A 26,008-nucleotide genomic window follows, 5' to 3' on the forward strand; every position below is an offset into this window, starting at 1 on the left:
GCTGGGTCATAGGGTAGTTCTATTTTTAATGTTTTTGAGGAGCCTCCACACTGTTTTTCAGAGTGGCTGCACCAGTTTGCATCCCCACCAACAGTGCAAGAGGGTTCCTGTTTCTCCACATCCTCGCCAACATCTGTTGTTGCCTGAGTTGTTAATTTTAGCCACTCTGACTGGTGTGAGGTATTATCTCAGTGTGGTTTTGATTTGTATTTCCCTGATGTTGAGTGATGTTGAGCATTTTTTCATGTGTCAGTTTGCTATCTGGATGTCTTCTTTGGAAAAGCATCTATTCATGTCTTTTGCCCATTTCTTCACTGGATTGTTTTTCGGGTGTTGAGTTTGGTAATTTCTTTATAGATTTTGGATACTAACCCTTTATCTGATATGTCATTTGCAAATATCTTCTTCCATTCTGTCCATTGCCTTTTAGTTTTGTTGATTGTTTCCTTTACAGTGCAGAAGCTTTTTATCTTCATGAGGTCCCAATAGTTCATTTTTGCTTTTATTTCCCTTGCCTTTGGAGATGTGTCGAGCAAGAAATTGTTGCGGCTGAGGTCAAAGAGGTTGTTGCCTGTTTTTTCCTCTAGGGTTTTGATGATTTCCTGTCTCACATTTAGATCTTTCATCCATTTTAAGTTTATTTTTATCTATGGTGTAAGAAAGTGGTCCAGTTTCATTCTTTTGCGTGTTGCTGTCCAATTCTCCCAGCACCATTTGCTAAAGAGACTGTCTTTTTTCCATTGGATACTCTTTCCTGCTTTGTCAGGGATTAGTTGGCCATAGATTTGTGGGTCCAATTCTGGGTTCTCTGTTCTATTCCATTGGTCTGTCTGTTTTTGTGCCAGTACTATACTGTCTTGATGATTATAGCTTTGTTGTAGAGGCTAAAGTCTGGGATTGTGATGCCTCCCACTTTGATTTTCTTTTTCAACATTACTTTGGCTATTTGGGGTCTTTTGTGGTTCCATACAAATTTTAGGATTTTTTTTTTAGCTTTGAGAAGAATGCCGGTGCAATTTTGATTGGGATTACATTGAATGTGTAGATTGCTTTGGGTAGTATGGACATTTTAACAGTATTTGTTCTGATAATCCATGAGCGCGGAATGTTTTTCCATTTTTGTGTCTTCAATTTCTTTCATAAGTTTTCTATAATTTTCAGCATACAGATTTTTTACATCTTTGGTTGGGTTTATTAGATATTCTTAGATTTTCAGCACACTGTAAATGGGATTGATTTCTTGATTTCTTTTTCTGTTGCTTCATTATTGATATATAGAAATGCAACCAGTTTATGCACATTGACTGATTTTGTATCCTGTGACTTTGCTGAATTCATGGGTCAGTTCTAGCAGCTTTTTGGTGGAGTTTTTCATGTTTTCTATGTAGAGTATCACGTCATTTGTGAAAAGTGAAAGTTTGAATTGTTCTTTGCCAATTTTGGTGCCTTTTTTCCATTCTGTTGTCTGATTGCTGAGGCTAGGGCTTCTAACACTATGTTAAACAACAGTGGTGAAAGTGGACATCCCTGTCGTGTTCCTGATCTCAGAGGGAAATCTCTCAGTTTTTCCTCATTGAGGATGATATTAGCTGTGAGCTAATATGATTTTGCCAGACTTTTTATTTTGCGTTGGCAAATTGCATACTATGCATAAGAGCTCAACACCACAATTTGTTTTTATTCTTAGTCCAGATTGAAGGTGTAAGTCAAGGAGATTCTGGAGGTTTGGGACCTTAGAGACACTTCATTGTGAGATGGACACAGCAAAATTCAGAGGCAACCACACATTATTTTCATGTGCATTCTGTGACTGTCTAGACATACTTGTACTAGTGAAATAATCTGAGTTTTTAACATGCCAATTTGAGAGAGTTTTAATGCAGGAATAGGTAAATGCTTATTTCAACAAGTTTTTGAGAAAAAAACATGCAAAAAAGCAATTATTAAATAATGGAAACATTAATACAACTTCTTTTGTAGTTTTTAAATTTCTGGAAAACTTAGCAATACCAATGAGGGAACTAAATTATGCACCAGGCATTGTACTAAGCACACATTATTTTATTATTTAATTTAGTCATCATTAGTTAGGAAGGTATTATCCCCATGCTCCAGTTTATGAAATGGTTACTTGAAACATAAAGTAATCTGTTCAAAGTCAAATAGTTAGTACTTTTGGAGCCAAGATTCAAAGGTATTTTGTATGGCTAAGAAAGCCTACTTTTTTTTTAAATTCCAGGCTAGTTAACCTACAGTGTTATATTAGTTGCAAGTATACAATATAGTGGTTCAACAATTCTATACATTACTCAGTGCTTATCATATTAAGTGTATTCTTAATCCCCTTCACCTATGTCACCCATCTCCGCCCTCACCTCCTCTCTGGTAGGCATAAGTTTGTTCTCTTTATTTAAGAGTCTTTTTTGGTGTATCTCTCTTTTTTTCTGTTTGTTTGTTTTGAAGAAAGCTTACTTTTAACCATTACACTATAAATCTTAGATCATATGTAGTAATACTACAAGCTACATGGAAGTATATGGGATGCTGAGAAATGGTTAAAGAGATCTCAGTGTCTTTGAGTTACATCATGCTTATAAAAACAAAAGCAAAAACAAAAACTGTCATCTGCCATTTTCTCTCTGAAAGCTTTTAGTGTATTTAAATAGCAATAAAGTTGAGGATACTTCCTGGGGATTAAGGATTACCTAGAATTAAAGGCCAAATGCTTTCAACAACTTCTCTCAATCAAAGATAAATTCTCAGGAAATTCCTTGTATTCTCATCATCATTGTTTAATTGAAAGTTCCTTACTTAAATTTACTAACTCCTTAAGCTTGTGCTAATTATTACTATTGAGGCCTCAGTAATAAATAGCCTTTCTCTGACCTAATATCCATTCCCTCCTCCCACTCCCAAACCCCCGTTCTGGGAGAAAGAAATCAAATCTTAAAATTCTTTATAAAATGTATATATTAATTTATTCCTTAATTGTAAAATATGACAACGGTAATTTGTTACAATGGTATTTAAAGCAAAATGCAATATAAAATCTCTCTACCTCCACTCTATAAATGACATCCTTGCCTAGTAGAATGACAATATTAATTTTCAAGTCATCTTGAATCCAAAAGAGGCCAACCAAAGCAATTTACTTTTACTTTGGGGGGAAATGAAAACAGTGACAATTACTGAATGATTTGCTTATTTGAACACTGACTGAAAAATCCACATATGAGGAATGGGAATGCTTTGTTTTCAAACTACAAGCAATCAGGGGTTTTTTTGGGTGATTTTTTTTTCTCAGTCTCCCATCAGCTCAGTTTTCTCTTGGCACTTTATAATGCAAGGGTATCTTTAAGTTGTTTTCTTTGTAACTTGGCCTTATGTGAGAAATGCTAACACAGGGAAAGATGTATACCTATATGGTTTGTTGCTTCAGAGTATTAGTGGCTGCTTTTTATATGTATTCTTTAACAAAGGTAGGTCGTAATCCCTTCAGTGAATCCTGGGAGTAGATAAATAATGAGGCCACGCTCAGGAAATGTCAGAGGAAGGTGCATCCTGGGAGTGTGTTACTCCATCACTCTCAGGAAGTGACAATCTAGTCCTCTGTCAAGTTGATCTGTACAGGCCTTCTCAATGTAGCAAGCTTCCTCCGATTCATGCCTCTGTAAGTAGTTATGGCTCAGATAGGAGTGGCTCTCCTAGGTTTCAAACTCCCCTTCTAGGAAAATGTTTCCATCATTCACCATTTCCTACAATTGTTATACCTCAAGCTGAAAAAGCTGTGCCTCGCTGGGAAAAGGCGGGATTCTGGAACTCTCCTTTTCCTGTCTATCACCTGAATTAAAGCCAGAGGGAGGGGAAAGGGATGTAGTACATTATGACATCTCCACTGAAAATGGAATTTTACAAAAAAGTTTTAGAAACTTTCAGCTAATTCCTGAATGGATGCTTTAATATGAATAGACCTAGAACTAACTAGGAAATGTACTATTTTCAAAGTTAGGTTTATATTTTTCTTCCTCTACCCTACTTCTTTATTTGTTTTAATACATTACAATATTCTAAGTTACTTTACTTGAAAATGATGAAATAGAGCTGAGGAGGAATCTTATTCTTTGTTTTTCCTTTAGTTTCCTATTACAAATGAAAGCCTAGCTCAATGGCTGTCCAGCTGATGGCTGACTGTATAGTCTGGGTTGGGTTGTTTAAGAAAGCGTTTGTACATTTCTCAGGCACTCTGTCAAATTTGTCCTTTCTTTAGTATTTATTGATAAAAGGGAGGTTAAAAAATAATTAACAGTAGTCTAGAAATTCTTCCTAGTAATCTTTTACCATAGGATTTTCCACAGGCTACCATATAGATATTTTTCAAACCTCTATCCACCATCTCCTATAAGAAAATCACACTATCATACTACTCAACAGAAAAGGACTTATCTCATTTTCCATCAGTATGAAAATAGCCTTTAAATCCAGGGTGACCTTTGATCTAATGCCAATATAAAAAAATAGTATCTATGTCTTTTACCCAACATAAAAAATGGAAAATGACATAAAATTAAAGATACTTTTTATTATCAAGAAGGTGGGATTTAGTCTTATTAACATAATTTTTTTTCATTAGCAATTTTCACATGTAGGTAGAACTTTAAAGATTGTATGATTATGTTCCTAGTATCTGCAACATAGTCTGTTAAACAAAACTGACCCACACATCATACTGGAAATTGTATGTAAAATCCTAGCAAAGATAAATTGCCTAGGGTTTGATGCTCCTTTTTTTAAAAGAGGGGAAAAAAAACCTCCTTTTGATGTATTTATCTATTCACTGTAAATTGGGATTATCAGTTAAGCAAAAATATTAGTGAGGGAAACATGGAATTATATTCCAGTCATTACTCAAACTGTCTTCTTTTAGTTAATATGGAAACAAAATGAAAGTATACTTTATACAAGTATTTAGGTTTTAAAATCTTCCCCCCTCTTCATTTTCTTGATGTTTCAGAGAGAGGATTTTTTAAAAATATGTCATTTGCCATTTTTCTTGTTTGCTTTATTTCTTTGTAAAATGAAACTGTTTTTCCACACAGAATTATTTTGTTTAAACCATTCTGGAGGGAAATTCAGCAGCTGTGATGTGATTCTGATATTCAGTGGACCCTTTTTGGAAGTTTCTTTAGCCACCAAGGAGATCCTCCAGAGTAATGTCTGAAACTTGTTGACTCTGCTCTCCTAAGCCCTCCGTGGAACTGGCCAGCAGGGCGCAGTGGCTTTCTTGGCTTTTGCTTTATTTTTCAGGATATTTCCTGGCCTCGTTGTGATCACTTTTTCATTGTCAGCCAGCTCGTGAACTCTCAGGAACAGACATCCTCACAAACAAAATGACATTATGAAAAACAGACCCTGGATATTGGCACATCAGCAAAACAGATGGGAATTTGGGAAAGAAAAAAAAAAGCGGGGGACTTTTTTGGAAAGATTGGCACTGTTCTACTATATACATATACAAAATGTTGCTCCATTCTTTACCACCCAGAGCAATACAAATTTTAACTTAAACAAGGGGACTTCTAATGTAATTACATTAAAAAAGAACATATTGCATGAATTGATAGAAGGAATTTAATTGTAGGATTTTAAAGAAGTTGCTTGGCAGATCTCTGGGTTTATTGGTAATGAATTTTATTTAAGAACTTAAGGAGCTCAGTGAATTTAAGCAATTGAACCAAAATTTTTATGATTTGTTTCATGTAATATTAAATATTTTAATTAAAATCCTTAGTCTTCCTAATTAACCTAACTCAAAATAATGACTGGCTAAAGATTGTGAAGTAAAGATTTTTTTTCTAACATTGAAGTATAACATATTGAGAATTTACGATGGACTAGGCACTATATTAAAATCTGCATTATCTCATTTAAAGCTCACAATAGCCCTATGATGAAGAAAATTTTATTATCTAATTTTTTGAAAATGAAGAAACTGAGGATTAGGCAATGTGGCCTCATTCACATGGTTAGCACGTGCTAGAGCTGGGACTGGACCCCTAGCAGTCTAATTCCAGAGCCATTGCTCTTAGCTACTACATCCTTCTAAATAACTCTGCTTTCATTCAGTCTTTCTTGATTCCTGTGCTTTTTGACTGTGGTTACATACTAAATAACTGCAGAATTAAAAACAAAAACAAAAAATCCAGAACAAAAGTAACTAACACATCAGACAAATTCAATCAGAATTTCTGTAGTGGGAGATTTGGTCTGGGCATTAGTAATTTTTAAAAGTTTTGTGGATTATTCTGAATTACAGTCAAGATTTAGAACCACTGTTCTGAACCAACAATGTTCTAGGTGGTGAGATACAACATGAAAATGATAAAGTTCTTTCCCTCATACGGGAATATATTAGTTTCCTATGGTTGGTATAACAAATTACCATAAACTTGGTGTCTTATAACAACAGAAATTTGTTTTCTCACAATGTTAGAGGCCAGGAGTCCAAAATCAGGGTTACAGCAAGGCCATGCTCTCTCCAGAGGCTCTAAGGGAGAATCCATTTCTTGTCTCTTCCAGTTTCTGGTAGCTGCCAACATTTCTTGGTTTGTGTCTACACATGTGATTGCATTTAGGGCCTACCTGGATAATCCAGGATAATCTGCTCATGCCAAAATTATAAATTAATCAGTCTGTGGAGATTCTGTTTCCAAATAAGGTAACATTTCCAAATTCCAGGGATTAGGACCTAACATCTTTGGGTGACCATTACTTACCCTTCTATAAAGAGTCAAGCCACTGAAGATAGAATGCAAATAGAAATTCAAATAGAAATAACAATTGCTATGAAGAAGGAAGATCTTTAAAATAGATCTAGGAAAATTATGGAGATAGAGGGAAGGCACCACTAAGTGTTTTTAGGCCATTCATACATTTTCTTAAATACAGCTTACTCTCTAATGTAAAGACTATTCTTTAAGTGACCATCACTTTCCAGATTTAACCTTTTTAAGACAATTCAGGATTTGGATCAGGATCACTAGGGAAATTTATTAAAACAGATTTGTGTGTGACCACTATTTCAGTGTCTCTGAAGGCAGGTCCAGGAAAACTGCTCTGTAAGTTCTTTCAGTGGTTCTGTTAGAAAACATAGTTCAAGTTTCCTGAAAGGTTGTATGTCTTATTAAAATAATTTTTGTTGTTATTGTCGTATTTTGAATCTTTCCAAAATTCTTGATTTGCAGAGAACAGCTTTACACTTGGAATTTGAAATTTCTATTATGAGTGTGCTATTCATGGAAACAAGATTTGGATGGGATAACAGGAGAGAAGAAAAGACACTTGGCTCATTTATAATTATTTAAGAATTTAATGGCCTGGAGAAAATAGGGAGTCTACACACACACACACACACACACACACACACACATATACATTTATACCCATACATATATACATATACATATACATATACATATATATATATATATATATATATATATACACACACATACATATATATGACATTGATTGTGAAGTATTCTTTTTCTCGGAGGTAATAATTTTCAAATTTTTGATGTTTTTTTAACTTTTAAATATTAATAATTCTTAGAAAGATGATGTTATAGAATGTCTAATACAAGAACTTTCTCTAGACCAAATAACATATATCTTTATTGCCCCTGCTGTTGTGAACATTTGTAATTGCCCAGTAGTTGACAATAGATTTCTCTACTATGAATGTGACTAATGTTGTAAAACCTCCCTTCTTACGAGGTTCATCTTCAGTTCAAGTGTAAAGACTATAGGTTTTGAAAAGAAATAATATAGCTCAGCAACTTGCTAGCCAGGTGACCTTGAGCAAGTTATTTATCCTTACCTCTAATACAAGGTTAATATTATTCACAGAACTGTGAGGGTTGAATAATAATACATACTTAAAGTTTATAACACAGAGCCTAACATGGATTACATTCTCTAAAAAGTTATTTGTCAGCTGCAGAAAAGGCTATTAGCCAGATGATTACAGGAAAGGATTGACAAGTTCTAAAGATAACTCCTTTCTTATTGGAATTCTTAGTATCTCACAGAAGCTTAGAGACCTCCTAGGAGATAATCAACACAGCTGAGATAATGGTTATAACCAGGCCTATGCAAAAAAGATCAGAGGAATGGAGTCAATGGTTCTATAAAGGTTTACTTCTTGATAAACTTAGATTAAATTTGACTTTGTTCTGCATAGGAAGCCCAAGTAAACACTATGTACTCTTCCTTACTAAATTTCATTGATGTAGATCTTTTTATTCAATGCTTCATGGTTATTTTGAACACTAAACTCATGTTCTAAAGCATGAGTTAGGATCCAAATTTAGCCACAATCATGGACATAAAGAATACAACATGCTTTCAATTTTATTGCGCATGTCATCCAAAAGCATTCACTGTGGCAAATTTAATTTTATTTTTCAAGTAAATAGATTTGATCAGCAAAATCAAATGATCTTGGAAACATCAACTTCAAAAACATACAAATGAACTTTAGCCTGTGCTCAAAGCATTTTATTTCTTGAGAATTACTAAACAGTATCTTCAGGCAAAGTTGAATAGATTCAATTCACAAAATATTGCATCTAGGCCCTCTTTCAATTTACACAAGGTTATATATCCTTATGTAAAATCATACTTATGTAAAATCCTTATGTAAAAATCATACTATTTTGACATATTTCATTTCAAGACTTACTGGTTTAAAAACTTTATACTACTTACAGTTCAAATGTCTTAAGCATAGAGAAAAAAACGAATGTCTTGCTGGAGGAGATATTTAAACATCTAAACTGTGATCTTATTGTTAAATAAATGGGTTTAGGTATTCCTTCGAAACCAAGAAAATATAGATTTATAAAAGTAAAAGCACCAGATATTCTCTGGAGAGAAAAAGTTAGAAGAGGTGGGATCTTAAATTTGAGTACTTATATATGATAACATGTTTTAACAGTTGTTAAAGTATGGGACAAAAATAAAGTAATAGGAACAGGAATACGGCATTATAAAGGAATAAAATTATATAAATCAAATCAACTAATCCCTGGCAAGATTTTTATATGCTCCAAATCTAAAGATAAAGCTATATAAAATTAAAAAAAAAACAGATTTTACTCTTTCTGTTTTCTAGCCAAAATGTGAGTAGTACATTATTTGCCTTTAAAAACTTGATCCAACTGTTTCATGGCTAAATGATAGTTTTCCCAGAGTTATTCTCTTAGAAAATGTTAAAATAATGTTTTAAATGCTCCTATGGTACTTGCTGAATGATATTTGAGACAGGGCAGATACTCTTTCCTTTTGATCTCAAGCAGGCAAGATTAATTCATCCATAGCTTTAAAACTTACCCGTAGCGGCGCCTGAGTGGCTCAGTCTATTGAGCATCCTACTTAGGCTCAGGTCATGATCATGGTTTGTGAGTTTGAACCCTGCATTGGGTTCTGTGTTGACAGCTCAGAGTCTGGAGCCTGTTTCGGATTCTGTGTCTCCCTCTCTCTCTGCCCCTCCCTCACTCACGCTGTCTCTCTCTCTCTCTCAAAAATAAATAAACATTAAAAAAAAATTAAAACTTACCCTTAGAGACGTTCAGGTTTTATAGTGTTATTTTCACAAGTGATTGTTTCAAAGTTTGAGAGCTTGCAAGTTATATTTCATGTTTTTCTTTTCTTCAGTCCTTACCTCTAATCCATCAGGAAGTTCAGACACTACTTCTTTGCACCTCCACTGATAAAAATCAAAGGACTTTTTTTTTTAATTCCAGTGTAGTTAATATACAGTGTTCTGTAAGTTCTGGGGTACAATACAGTGATTCAACAACTGTATAATTACTCAGTGCTCATCATGATAAGTGTACCCTTAATCCCCTTCACCTATTTAACCCACCCTCCCCACGCCCCTTCCCTCTGATAACTGTCAGTTTGTTCTCTACAGTTAAAAGTCTGGTTTTTTTTCTTTGTTTGTTTTGTTTCTTAAATTTCACATATGGGTGAAATTATATGGTATTTGTCTTTCTCTTATTTCACTTAGTATTATACTTTCTAGATCCATTCAAAGGATAATTTTTATTTTTTATTTAAAAAAATTTTTTTTCAACGTTTTTTATTTATTTTTGGGACAGAGAGAGACAGAACATGAACGGGGGAGGGGCAGAGAGAGAGGGAGACACAGAATCGGAAACAGGCTCCAGTCTCTGAGCCATCAGCCCAGAGCCTGACGCGGGGCTCGAACTCACGGACCGCGAGATCGTGACCTGGCTGAAGTCGGACGCTTAACCGACTGCGCCACCCAGGCGCCCCCAAAGCATAATTTTTAAAGTTAGAAACAAAACTTCTTTACAAATATCAAGTGAGCATATACCAGACATTTTTAAAATCATTAATGAGGGAATCAGCAAGAAGGTAAAGCTAGTTCAAGGAGCACTTAAAGAACAGAGATTGTTATAGTCTGTTAAGAAAGACATGCTGAAGTAGATTTGCCAAGTTAGGGACAAAACAGGTTAATATTCTACAGGGCAATAAAATTACAACCTTTGGGATTGCCTTTTTTTCTAGAAAGAAATTATTTACATCTCCAATATTTCATAGCTGCAAGTGAACATGGAACTTCACAAATTCTTGGTTTTAATCAATAGTAAAAAGCAAGTGGCGTGCCTGCATGGCTCTGTCTGTTGAGTGTCCAAATCTTGATTTGGTCTCTGGTCATGATCCTGGGGTGGTGGGATCAAGCCCCATGTCAGGTTGAGTGTGGAGCCTCCTTAAGATTCTCTCTCTCTCTCTCTCTCTCTCTCTCTCTCTCCCCTCTCCCTTTCTCTCCCTGTCTTTCTCTCTCTCTTTCTCTCTCTGTTTCTCTCCCTCTCTCTTTCTCTCCCTCTCTCCCTCTGTCCCTCTCCCCCGCTCATGCTCTCTAAAATAAAATTTAAAAAAATGGTAAAAAGCAAAGCAAAAAGGCACATACTCTAGGAAATTACATTATTTTTGGGTGATCCTGTTAGACAATTCTCCAGTATGACAGTAAAAGTATATGCACCTTTTCTATTGATTTAATAGCTGTTTTGAATAATTTTGTTGAGTTTCCCCTTGTGATTATAAATAATCTCCAAAGAATATTCTGTGTCACACACAAAAAGGCTAGTTTTCTTGTGTTTTGGTGTGATGAATTAATGTAGGTTAGTTAAAGGCATTAATTAAACATATAAACTTCTTTATAGACAGCAAATCTAGAGCCATTTAATTTTGAACAACTATTATTGCCAGAGAATTAACTTCTTTCTAGAGATTTCATAAGGAAAACATGAAAAGTAATAGTATACCGAAATAAATTGCATTGGATAAAATATGACCACAAATTCTTTTCTGCTTTTTCGATTGAGTCTTACTTCCTTCTTTTAAACTTGCGTTGGTCTTGTGACTTTTGTAACCAATAGAATTCAGCAGAAATGGGTGGTTGTATGTCTTTTCACCAGTGTGCAACATCAGAATCACCTCTAATACATGTATCTCAAAAAATATTTGCTGCAGAAAAAAACCAAAAACCTGAAATTTGTCTTCATACTATCTATCCTATTGACAAATAAGTGATCAAGACATAATTATTACAGAAAGGAGACTATAGGGTTTACTTCTATACTAAGGAGTTTCCTAAATGAACTTCTTGAGTGAACAGTTTATCTTTATGCTCCTGTCTTTCTGAGGCAGGCTCTGGCCCAGTTCAGAATTCTTGTGCTGGCCATTCTTAGATCTTGGCAGCAACAGCCCATGTTGAGTTCTTTACTAGTGGTGTCACATTATCTTTTAATACCTTCCTTATTTTTATTCAAACCCCTTGAAGTCTCTGCCAAGGCAAGATGCATAATAAGATAGCCAGATGCACTAATCTTTGCTTTGGTATTACCTATATAGGAGGAAGCACAGAATAAAGATCGTGGGGTTTGGAGTCAGACTCAGAAATACTAATGTAAGTTGTAATACTACTCTGCAGCTAAAAATCATGGGTATTTAGCCCAATTAATTTATTTCTCAAGCCTCCATTTTCTCGTATGTTTATTGGTGAACATAATACTACCTAGTGAGGCAGTTGTTAGAAAGAAAAAAGTTACATATACATAGTTCTATTATGTAGTAAAGGATTAAGTAATTGTGGCTATTGTAGGAGTGATTTTCCCCCAAATATTATAAGGCCTTTCACTAGATGTGATCAAAAGAAGGGGAGGCTTTTAATATTGAGAAATGGGAGACATCTTGAGTTAGGTGCCTTCTTCATAGATAGCTAGCTATCTCCATCTTCTCCTCCTAGGGCTAACACTATTACCTTGGGAGAAGACACTTTGAGAAATAAATGATGAATTTTTTCCCCTGTGGTTGACTAATCCTGGTCAAATAATCAGAAGAAATTTTAATTTTCCAAGAATAGCTGCAATTTTTGAATCTGCAGCAAATTATAAAATTTGAAATTGTATTTATGGTAGACATTTTACAGTTCTGTTTATATGATATAAAAACTTGATTAGAATCTCTTGATGTGGTTTTATTATTAGCCCTCAACTCTCAAGGAATCTCTTACTACTATGATATTTTACATGTCTAGAAGAGTTAAATTCAGGCTGTGTTTATAGAGCACTTATTTAGCAATAGTTTCTCCTATTCTAGCACATTGTCTGCTTTCTAGGTTCTTCAGAAATGTAATCTAAACAGGCCATATTGAGTATGTGAGGTGAAGGTGAAATACTGGATAAAGAGTAATTTAAAACATGTTGAATTAGCGAATTGGAGAACAGAACAAATGATTTTTTTGGACCATGGGAAAATTTAGTTATAAAAATATTTTTTCTAATTCCTAAAGATTGTACTATTTGAAAATTAAATAAAATTCTAGAACCCATTTCAGGTCATTTGATTCATCTAGCCTCAACTCAAGAATATGCTATCATCTTACTCCTTCAATTAGCAGATTAACTTCTAATTGATAGAGATCTATATTCATAATTGGATTTTCTTTGGGCAAGGCCAGCTTCTGCAGATTTTCAGCTAATGAGTTCATCTCCTATTACTATATTCTACAGCTAAGAGCTTAGTTTTGAAGATTTATTTATTTATGCATTCCTTAAAAAAATTGTTTTTGAAACAAGGTTCAACAGCACACTTGAGACACTTGTTATTGGGGCATATTTACTTCCTTTCAGAAAGAGTAGCTAGTTAGGCTCTTTTGTTTTCCTCATTTTTATTTGTGACATTAAAGTTGTGCTTTAGTGAAGTAAGAGATTCTAATTAGTGTTAGAGTGAATATGATCAAGGTTGATACTCAGATCAAACTCATATTGTTTTCCTCAATAATTATTTGAGGGGCTATGTTATTCTAGAAATCACTGTAACTCGTTCCCTCTGTTTGGTTTAGGAACAGCCTGACATTGTTTTAAAGAGCCTGTCTTTACAGTACTCAAATTTTCCATGAAATTCTATTTGCTCCATTTAAAAGAGTCAGCTGTTCTACCTTTGTTTTAGCTGTTGTGTGCCATGCTTACTGTGGTGACAGGAATCACCTTTCAGAGGTCACACAGAACCAGTAAAAAAGCCATTCAATCAGTGCCAGTGGTATTTTGGTTCTTCTGTGAACTATTCCATCATTACTCAGTGCTATATTCTTAAAACTATTATCCATTCACGAAAAACATAACAAAGGGGAGGGGGAACTATTTCCTTTTTGGCCTTAACAAAATAGATTATAATTCCTTGGTTTCTCTGTACCTGAAAGATATTCTAAGAGGTTTGTCCAACTAAGTCAGCTTTTTATCACTCAGCTAACCCACAGTCTTCATGCTTTTACAGTGTTTGTAGCTTGTCCTCAGCTATTGCTTACAGTTCAAAATTCTTTTTAAATGTTTAAATTTTGGTCTGATGATCTTTTAGTAAAGATACTAATTCTGTAATTTTCTGATACCCAAAAGCCTGTCACAACAAAAATAAAACTATGTAAAGTTGTTTCTAAAATCAAACCAAGATGAAATAAGGCCACTCAGTAGAAGTTTGAGATGAGCCTTAGAGGAGTTTCAGTGTCCTCCTAATTTCCAGGGGCAACACACCGCTGTTCCCCCCACACACATGCACACACACATATGCACCCAGACATGACTCCATCAATTGAGACAACTGACTTTTCCTCCCCCTGTGTAAAATATTATGCTCATGCAGCATCAAAATTAGTCTCCTAATCTTAACTTCTTCCTAAGCCTCCTCTATATAAAACTTCAACAAATGCCACTGTCACCAGTTTCCTTGCATGTTTTGAATTACTGAACAAGTTGATATATGATTCCTTACATCTTTAAATTTCAGTACTAAATGTCTTCATCCAGTGATATGTCCGTATAAATAATGAGATTGAAGAGACTTAATAAACTATAAAATTTTTCTTCAAAGGGCATGTATTTGAGTAAGAAGTATAGACTGATATTGTTTCAGTGGGTCTCATCATCGAAGCTGGCAGTAGTCTACTCCTAGATGCCAAACACCAGCTAGTCAATGATTGTAATGTAATAAACATAGAAAACACATTGCTTTAAGAATTTCACTTTTTACTGGAGGAGAAAAGACAAATACAAACACTGTACACTTGACTTAGGAGATGGCAGACAACTGGGCTATATATAATGTATAAAACATAGTTTCTATAATAGACAATATATGTTGGTTGAATTACCTAACTTTTTGTCTTATTTTGAAAATTTTTTTATTGATATATAATTGATATGCAAAATGATATTAGTTCCAGGTGTACAACATAATGACTGAATATATATGTTGAGAAATGATCACTGTAATGTCTAGTTAACGTCTATCCCACACATAGTTATACGTTTTTTTTTTCTTGTGATGAGAACTTTTATGATCTACTCAATTAGAAACTTTCAAATTTACAATACAATATTAACTATACTCACCATGCCCTACATTCCCATTCCCAGGGTTTATTTGTTTTATAACTGGAATTACCTAACATTTTTGAGGATATGTAGTTTCATTATTCTTTCTGTGTTCCTTTATCAGAAAAATGACATCAATACCCAACTTACACCAGAACGCTGGATTTCTTGGTTCTCTTTTATACTCCACATCTTTCCAATTATCTATTGAATTTACTTACTTCCTGCCATCCCTAGTCCACCACTACTATAATTCAGAATATTTCTTTCCTAAAGTATAGCAATGGCTCAGCACAGGTGGATTCTGTTCCTTTTGTGCTATTCTACCACTTGCCTTCCAAGCTTCATTTACACTGAAGTTTTTCTCAGTTTCCAAGATTTCCCATAGTTTCTTTTTAATATTTTTGTACCTACACTTTTGTTGTTGTTGTTTCGATATACCATCTCCCCTTCATCTTCTGGTGAGGTATAACTTATTTCCGGTAATTTTTTTGAGCCTTACAATCTGGGTTAAGTATCTTTCCTACATTGTACAGAATATTGGACTACCTCCATTGTTACAGTTATCACATTTTATTTGTCTGATTATTTATTTATATCAGTGACTAGACCATAGACCATTAACTCTGAGAGCTGAGAATCTGTTTTGTTCAGCATTGTATTTTTATCTCACATGATGCAATTATATTCTAGGTATTCAATAATCATTTACTGGAATTGTTTGAAACAGGATAGAGGTTGACAAACTATGGGTTGTAGGCCAGTCATCTATTTTGGTAAATTCTAATTAGACAATAGCCATGTCCATTAGTTTGTATATTGTCTATGGTTTTTTTCACTACAACATCAGAGATGAGTTATTGGAGCAGACCTTCTGTGGTCTATTAAGTCTAAAATTATTATGTCATCCTTTGATGAAAAATTTGGTGACTACTGATATAGGGCTATGCAGGCTCTCTATTCTTGAGTGAGCTTTGGTAATTTGTGTCTTTCAAAGGATTTGTGCTTTTAATCTAAGTTCTCAAATTTATTTATATAAAGTTCTTCAACATATTCCTGAATTATCCTTTTTAATGTATGAGGATCTGAAGCAATTCTCCGTTTTTATTCTTGATAGTTATAATTTTTATCTTCTCTCCTTTGTTCTTGACTAAATATTTATCAAATGTTTTAGTCTTGTCAAATTAACCAGATATTAGCTTTTATTTTCTTTACTTTTTCTACTGTCACTCTTATCTTAATTATTCATCACTTCTGCTTGCTTAGGGTATAGTTTGCTCTTTTACTTACAGTTTTTAAAGAATGTTTATCTTGGTTGGAGTTCTCTAGGCTTCTTTATCTGTGGTTTGTTGTTTTCATTAAATTTTGAGAATTCTCAGATTCTATTTTTCCTATTTTTTTTCTTCTGTTCTGTTCTCTCTTTTCATCATACGATGTTGTCACACAGTTCTTGGATGCTCTGTTCTATTATCTTTTCCTTGCTTTTTTTCCTATTTGTGTTCTTTGTGCTCTATTATATACTATTAACATTTGAATAGTAAATTTTGAATAAAGCATATTGCTGTCCATAATATGGGTGGGTTCCTTACAATCAATTGAAAGTTTTAAGAGAAAAAAAGAATAAAATCCTTCAGTGAAGAAGGACTGCTGCTTCTAGACTGCTTTGAAACTTGAGCTGCAAGATCAACTCTTTCCTGCATTTCCAACCTGCTAGCCTGCTGTGCAGATTTAGAACTTGCTGGTTCCTACAATTACATGAGAGAATTCCTTGAAATCTCTCTGTCTCTGATGTATGTGGGGTGTGTGGCAGTTGGGGAGAGGAGGCGTGTGTGCATGCATGTACATGTACATATATCTCTTTTTTCCTCCAGTGAAAACAGGCCTTTTTCTCTAGAGAACAATAATGCAAGACCTCACACCCACCATCCAGTCACCAAGGCAATGTTACATGTTTTAGTTGTTTGCTATGGTTGCATCTCATTTCTAGTACCAATTTCTTTTATTTATCTATTGGTACGTTAACAAACCATCTTAAAATTTAGGAGGTGAGAACAATACCTTTTTTTTTTTTTTTTTTTTGCTTATGATTCTGTGTGTCAAAGAATTTGATATAGTTATTTGTCATACAATTTGACAGGCATAATATCTGCTCCATGTTGTCTGGAACCTCAGCTAGGATGGCTCAAATGGCTGGCAGATGGTAGAGATGGCTTGATTGGGCCCATATGTCTCTGGCCTCCATTCTGAATGTTGGCTGAGTTTCTTGGTTCTCATCTACATGATCTCTAACTCTCTCTAACTTCTTCACAGCATAGCGGTTTTAGGGTCCCAGGAAGGTTTTAATATACAAGCACTTATCAAAACTCAGTTTTCATCGTATTTACAGTATTGACCTGCTAGGGCTTCACAGACTGGGCAGCATAAACAACAGAGATGTAATTTTCACATTTCTCTGGAGGCTGGAAATTCAAAAGGCTCCTACAGGGTTGGTTTCTCATGAGGACTTTCTCCTTGGCTTACATAGCCATCTTCTTACTATGCCTTTATGTGGCATTTTCTTTGTGTACATGTATCCCTGGTGTCTCTTCCTCTTATAAGAATACAGGTCCCACTGGATTCAGACCATACCCTTATGACCTCATTTAATTTCAATTATCTCTTCAGAAGCTCTATCTCCATTACAATTACACTAGGATTTGGGGCTTCAACCTGTGAATTTTGGAAGGACCCAATCTAATCACTAACATTTGCTTATGTCCCATTGGGCAAAACAAAATACATGGCCAAAACCAGAGTCAGCTTGGGGAAATACTACACTGGAGCAGGAACTGGAGGGATAATTCGATAGAGGTCCATCAATAGTCTACAAGTTGGGGAAAGATGTATTTATATCTCAGAGAAACAGATACTCTCTGATGATCATTTTTGAAATTTATTTTTTACATAATTGCTCTCATGGTCTTTTTTTTTCTATAACAGAAGTCAGTATGGTACAAATTATTTTTTAACTACGTTTCAAGGTACCTAGTAGTCTTTTTTTTTAATTTAAAAAAAGATATTTTTGAGAGAGAGAGAGTACAAGCGAGGGAGGAGCAGAGAGAGAAGGAGACACAGAATCTGAAGCAGGCTGTAGGCTCTGAGCTATCAGCACAGAACCCGATGCAGGGCTCGAACCCACGGGCTGTAAGATGATGACCTGATCTGAAGTTGGACACTTAACTGACTGAGCCACCCAGGTGCCCCTCAAGGTACATATTGATTTTGTACTCAGAAGTCAAAATTGGTTTGTCAAGCAATTTATAGAGAGAGGGGAGAATTGAGGTAGTTAATAGATTATTTAAGGCCAAATTAAAGCTCTGTTTTTGCCATTACTGTATTATACAGATGCAGTAAGTGAGGCTTTATATTTCAGTAGCAGAAATTATCCTCAATTATTTTATCTAATTTTATTTGGGGGAAATTTCAGCACTTCTTGTTAATGTCCTAGCCAGCAATTACCAGGAATACATCTGCAGTTGAGCAACTTCAGTTTATTACTCATCACAGTGAGAGAATATACACCATGAGGGACTGTAGGGTACATTGGTAAGAAGATGCTGAAATGGACTTATTGGAGGTTTTGGGCTTTGGGTGATTTGGTGAAGAGTGCTATAGATTGGGAGTTTGCTATAGATTGGCTATTATCAGAAAGAGGGGACACTTCTATGATTGAGCTCAAAATAAATCTTATCTTTAGGGAGGATAGAGTAGAGCAAGGGTAAAGGAGGGATTGCTGAAGCACTCATTTTGGCTGGGAGTAGGGAATGTTTAGAATTTTCTGGTTGGACAGTGTTCGTGTTTTGTCTGTGTTCTGCTATGTTTATGGAGTGGTCTTGTTTTTGCCTTGATCCATCATGATTACAGAGTGCCCTTGTCTGATACTGATGCTCTGTGAGATTATGTTTAACAAAACACCAAGACCTTGCTGTCAGTACTATGCCAGCTTCTGGATGTCAGGTGCTGCCTTTTCTTTTTAGTTCCTGTCCCTTCATTTTACCTTGGTTGGGAACATAATACTTATTATAAACTTCTGTTTCAGTATGTGAAAAGTGAATATGTTTCACATGACAAATAATAAGCTTTATGGAGATTATCTGTATTAGTTCCAAGTTTTATTCTTTTAATTTCCTGGCCTACACACACAGTGAGCTTCATGGAATACACAGAGGAAATCCCTGTGTCCTTCTCTCTCTCCTTATTCTGCAAGCACCCACACTTATGTCCCCAGGTTTTCAGAGTCCAGACTCTGCCTCTGAAGCACCACCCACAGCCTATCCTTTTGAGCTGAGTGCTTTGGGCCTTTCCTCCTTAATTACCCATCAGGATATACTTGCCCTGTCTCATTTCCTCAGTTCCCACAGCTGCATTAAAAATTTGGCTAACAAATCCTTGATAATGCTTTATTACTTTTTTAGCGCTTTATGGCAAATCCTTTTTTACTGTGGCTTCCTGGAAATAACTCCTGACCTCAAAATATTAAGGTTCTCTGGACTAGAAGTGCAAAAGTTATCTGGGGCCAGAAGAGCACTTTTCTCCCCCTCAAATTTCCCAAACAAAGTTGGTGGTTTTCTACCCTGTTGGTCCTGGTTACAGACTATCTCTTTTATAAAGTCAGAGTGGGAAATTTTGCTCATTAATGTTCTGCCAGACTTTGGGAAGTATAAACCCTAGCTGTCTCATTCTGGGAGGGGTGGAAAGGACACTCTGTACTTTGGAATGGCACTTTCTGATAAAGTATAGAAGAAAGAATGTGTCATTATTTCATTGCTGATTTTATAACCATGGGCTAGCTCTCTCTAAATCATACCTTTGATGCATTTGAGATATGACATTATTCTATTTTAGTGTGAAGTCCAAGCAGTTACTTAACTCAACAGATGGTTATTATCATTCTCTTTAACAAAAATATGATTTCTCTTATCAAAAAGTAAGTGTTCTATGGAGAGGATTCAAAGTATCAAACCACAATATTTGTAGGGTGATTAATTATTTTTATCAGTATGCCTTAGCATCAAAGAGAATTTTGCACTTATCCTGAGAGTACCACATGGCCTCCAAAATTGTTAGATTAATTTTCAGGGATGAAAAATTTAAATAGTTTTATTACTGAGTAATGTATTTAGCATGTGTGCTAGAATGATTTCCAGTGGTTATTGGAAGTTCTCTCTTTTTAACACTGATTGTAGAAAAAAGGCTTTCAACTGCTGTTGCAATAAAACAGATGAGGTAGCCCCCATCACTTGGAATGTTGGCTCTACTTGAAGGGTGGTGAATGGGTAGGTAACTATCAGAGGATATATTAAAACATTTCATGTAATTCCTGACATGCCTGCAAAAGAAAGATGCCTTTCATGACTTCTCATAGAGAAAATGCCAGTATATGAAAACAGAGCCTACAGCAGAGACAATTCCTGAAATTTATTAAGTTTCAAATACTTATTTTATTAACTAATACATTAAATCTGGGCAATGCAGTAAATCTGGGCAATTTACTTTAGTGTGAGGAAATACAAACTTTATAATCCATTGAAAACAAGATAAAGCTCAGAACGAAACTTCTAGAAAAATGTAAGATGTCATGTAAAAATATGCCCCAAATACATTGACATCACTGCGGTTTTTACTGACTTCAGCAATATCAATGTTACCGAGAAAAATATGTTGATAAGTTAAGAAGTTCTACCATGTCTACTGTTTGACTTTTATAAATAAATAAACATAATTCAAGAGAACGGTAATTTTTATGAATTGAATTTTGCCTTCTCATATTTTGTATGTTGAAGTCCTAACCTCTAGTACCTAAGAATGTGACCTTATTTGGAAATAAGGTCATTGCAAACATGATTAGCTGAGATTAGGTCATATTGGAGTAGGGTGGGCCCATCATCCAGTATGACTGGTGCCCTTAGTGAAAGGGGAAATTTGGACCCCCTACCCCACACATACAGGGGAATGCCATGTTAAACAACTATTCACCTTCTTCCATTCCCCCTACTGCATGGAAACTTTGACTTTCTGAATTATGAATTTGTCGGTTCCAGATAGTCATAAATGAGGAATCATAAAATATTTTATATATATTCTTCTGAGTCTGGCTTATTTCATTAAGCATAATGTTCATGTGATTCATTCATGTTATAGTATATATAAAAATGTATTTCCTTTTTATAGCCAAATATTCCATTGTACTGCATTTTGTTTATTCATTCATCTGATTATAGACATTTGGATTGTTCTTATCTTTCGGCTCTTGTGAATAATGCATGAACATTGGCATACAAATATCTTTTATAATCCCTGTTGTCAATTCTTTTGGGTATATACCTAAGAATGGAATTGACGACTCATCTGGAAGTTCTATGTGTAACCTTTTGAGAAACCAGCAAACAGTTTTCCACAGCAGCTGCACCATTTTACATTCCTACCAGAAATGCTTGAGGGTTCCAATTTCTCCACATCCTTGCTAACATGTTATTTTCCATTCTTTTTTATTCATCCTAGTAGGTGTGAAGTGGTATTTCATTGTGATTTTGATTTGCATTTGCCTACTGAGTAATGATGTTGAGTATCTTTTAACGTGTTTATTGGCCATTTGTACATTTTCTTTGGAGAAGTGTCTATTTCAGTCCTTTGCCCACTTTTTAAATTGGGCTGTTTGGTTTTTTGTTGTTGTTACTGAATTTTGGGAGTTCTTTATATGTTCTGGATCTTAATCACTTCTGGACATATAATTTCCAAATATTTTTCCTGTATGTTGTTTTTTTTCACTTTTTTGATAATATCACTTGATACACAAAAGTTCTTAATTTTGATGAAGTCTTTCTATTTTTTTCTTTTGTTATCTGTGCTTTTGGGTGTTATATCCGTGAAGTCATTGCCAAATCTAGTGTCATGGAGATTTTCCACAAAGTTTTCTGTAAGATTTTTATTTTATTTTTTATGGTGTATATATGCATAATATATATTATTCAGTCTTTATTTAGTTTTTTAAGAGTACATAATTTATTTATTTAAATTCAAGTTATTTAACGTAAGTATAGTATTGGTTTCAGGAGTAGAGCTCAGTGATTCATCACTTACATATAAACCCAGTGACAGAGAAAAAAATCTTGTAAGATATTTATAATTTTAGCTCTTAAGTTTAGGTTTTTGGTATGTTTTCAGTTAATTTTTGCACGTAGTGTAAGATAAAGGTCCAGCTTCCTTCTTTTGCATGTGGATATCCGGTGTTCCCAGCATCATTTATTGAAAAGACTGTCTTTTCCCCATTAAATGCTCTCTGAACCCTTGTCAAATTCAATTGACATATATATATAAATAATGATTATATATATACATATATATATGTATATATATGTGATGAGTTTATTTCTGGTCTCTCTATCCTATTACATCTGTCTGTATGTCTTCCTTATGCAAGTGCAATACTACTTTAATTAATTGGAGTGAGTTGTGAAGTCTAGGAAGTGCAATCCTCCAACTTTGTTCTTCTTATTCAAGATTGTTTTGGCTACTCAGGGCCCTTTGAAATTCCACAAGAATTTGAAGGTTGGTCTTTTCCAGTTCTGTGTAAAAGACTTGAATTTTGACAGAGACTGTAGTGAATCTGAGAAGTCTTCTTTTGCCACCTGTCAGTTTTGCCTTCTCACCAAGGGTAATTACTATTCTGACTTCTAATGTGAGATTTTGGTTCTGCTTGTGTTAGCCATAATCTTGTCAAAAAATATTCTTCATTTTCTTAAAAATAAAATATTATAAAGTACTATAAACACATTTTCTTTGTAGATTATTTTGGCAATAGTTTAGCCACAGGATTTCCAGATTTTTATTCACCTATTAGAGCTCAAGAATTTAATAATTCAAACCTATTTTATATTTACTTTAAAATGATCTCAAACCTACAGAAAAGTTACATGAATAAGTATAAAAGATTTTTTCCTGACCTGAAAGTAATATGCTAACATGATGATCTATTACCCAAGAATATTTGTGTAATTCCTACAAAAAAAAAGATACATTTTCCTACATAACCACAATCCAACCATCAAAATCAGGAAACAAGTGTACACTGATACGTTAGTACTGTGAAATACCCAGACTCAACTAAACTTTCACCAGATGTCCAAATAATATCCCATATACTGAAACCATCCAGTCAAGGACTGCGTGTGTCAATAGTGGTTGTGTCTCTTTAGCCACCTTAAGTCTGGAACAGTTTCTTAGTGTTTCCTTGACTTCATGAGCATGCAACTTTTTACGAGCCATTTATTTTGTAGAATGTTCCACACTTTGATTTAACTAATAGTTCTTCCTTTTAGATTCAGGGAATGCATTTTTGTCAGGAATATCACAAATGTGAGAGTTTATACTTCTTTCACTCAGGTGGTACACAGTTTTGATTTGTTTTCTTACTGATTTTATTACTTGATTAAGTTGGTGTTTGTCAGATTTCTCCTCTAAGTTTTTTCTTTTTTCCCTTTCTAATTTATAATTGTTTTATAGGGGAGGTATTTTGAGAGCATGTAAATACCCCATTCCTGATGAAGCTTTCACAAACCTGGTTTAGCATCCATTGATGGTTCTCAGCTGAATTAATTCTGATGCTTGCCACATGATAATTTTTAATTCCATCATTCCTTCCACATTTATTGGTTGGCATTGTTCTATAAGACAAAAGCTTTCTCTTTTCACGTTAACTAAATTAACTAAAGTTGGGAGTCATGGGTTTATATTTTATTTAACGAATTATGATCCATTAATGTTATTGCTTATTTTGATCCTCAAATTTTCTCAGATCTGACCAGTTAGAATGCCTTCACAGTGGTTTCTACATCCTCCTGACATGACCCTATTTTCTTGGAGCATGTGCTACTTTCACCTAAAGGAAAGGCTCATTTGTGCTTTCTCTGTCCCAACCCTGGAATTCACCATTTCTTTAAAGAGCCCTGTTTTTCTGGTTGTTGATTGTTTGGTGTTTGTTTGTTTTGAAAGAAATCATATTTGAAAATCAAGATTAGATGTCAAGAGGGTGTTTTATTCTTCAGATATTACTGCTTCTTAGCCATCTGAGTGGACATAAAGGACTAATTTATATATGTTTCATAAATTATATATATGCACATATAAATATGTATACAAATATGTATATTCAAATATATGTTATGTACAAGAATATTATATACCCACACAATTTAGTGAACTGTCTCCTTATCTATCTCTTAACATCTACCCAACACTGTAAGTTCACATCAATACTAATTCAACATCGCAGGATTCATGCTAGATTTTTTTGTTTTTCCTTTTTATTTGAAACTCTTTTCTGGCATTGAGAAACCTGTCTTCTGTTATCCTCACTATAGTAACTTCTTAGGCCAGTGACCCCTGAATGTAACCACCTTCTCATCCTTGTTACTGCTACCCATCCACTAACACCTTTTTCACTTAAATCACGCTCTAATACCACTTCTACACACACCTTCATACAACCAACCTCTTCACACTCCTCAGGCTCTGACATGTTCCTATGGGCTGAAAGTGCTCTATAGTTATAGCCCTAAATGCCATGGACCTTTCAGTGATAATATAGGATAATTATATAATATTTGGCAATCTTTTCATATTGTTGATGAGAAACTTTTGACAGAGTCACAGTGTAATTCCATCACAACAATTGGCCCTTTGACTGTATTAGAGTGTCAAAATTGCTTTCCTATTCAAAAGTGAATTCTACATTCAGGAAAGTCTAGCTCTTAAGGTAAATGACAGTTGTTTTTACAGATTATTTTTATTTTAGGTTTTAAAAGAATTAACTGCATTGTGATCTTGCTGAGGCTACCTAGGAAGTCCACAATGAATTATAAAGTAAATTTCTCTAGGTCAAACCAGAACCAAACTTCAACCTTTGTACCTATCTCACTGTTAGTTACCTTAAGCAAATAAAAAGGAATATTATGAGTAAAATTATTTCGTCCAATAAACTTATTTACTCATAAAATCTACATTAATAAAGTTTGTAAAGTTTACATTTTAAATAAATTTCAGTATTTTCTAGATAAATAAAATGATGGAACACTTTTATGTTGATACATAATGTTTATACAATTTTATTTATTTTTTTAAATGTTTAATTTTTGAGAGAGAGAGAGAGAGAGAGAGAGAGAGAGAGAGAGAGAGAGAGAGAGAATGAGTGGGGGAAAGGAGGGAGACAGAATCCAAAGCAGGCTTCAGGCTCTGAGCTGTCAGCACAGAGCCTGACGCGGGGCTCGAAGTCACAGGCCATGAGATCATGACCTGAGCCAGAGTTAGATGCTTAACTGACTGAGCCACCCAGGTGCCCCAATTTTATTTTATTTTATTTTATTTTATTTTATTTTATTTTATTTTATTTTATTTTATAAAAAAAATTTTTTTTTTCAACGTTTATTTATTTTTGGGACAGAGATACAGAGCATGAACGGGGGAGGGGCAGAGAGAGAGGGAGACACAGAATGGGAAACAGGCTCCAGGCTCTGAGCCATCAGCCCAGAGCCTGACGCGGGGCTCGAACTCACAGACTGCGAGATCGTGACCTGGCTGAAGTCGGACGCTCAACCGACTGCGCCATCCAGGTGCCCCAGCCCAATGCAATTTTAAATGCATACTCTGAATAATGAGTGTGTCAAATTTACTACTACTCCACTTTTGAAATTATCTGAGTCTGAGGCACAAGGTTAACAGTAATTTAGTCTCAGAAACATCTTATTTTGATTAAAGATTTCGCTTAGAAAAATACCTCATGTTCATTTAAGTCATTTGGTGAAAACCTAGGTCATCAAATTGGAAAATTCAGTTTTTGTTAAAATGGTGGCATTATAAAATAATTAAACTTATGTTTCATCATGTATTTTGAGCTCTATCTTTCCATCAAATTAGACTTGCAGAAAGCAAGTTTTAGATAGGTCTATTCAGAAATATCTTCATTGAAGCAAATCTTATTGACAGTGCCAGATTTTAACACGGTTTGGTAAAATTGA

At 34.6% G+C, this 26,008-nt stretch overlaps 1 long non-coding RNA gene across 2 annotated transcripts in view; it reads left to right on the forward strand.

Annotated features, from left to right (window-relative positions):
• Positions 1 to 26,008, forward strand: part of LOC102901483 — a 239,111-nt gene that overhangs the window by 29,468 nt on the left and 183,635 nt on the right. The window lies entirely within an intron of this gene.

The sequence above is a fragment of the Felis catus genome, chromosome C1 (genome assembly GCF_018350175.1).
Source record: "Felis catus isolate Fca126 chromosome C1, F.catus_Fca126_mat1.0, whole genome shotgun sequence".
NCBI lineage: Eukaryota > Metazoa > Chordata > Mammalia > Carnivora > Felidae > Felis > Felis catus.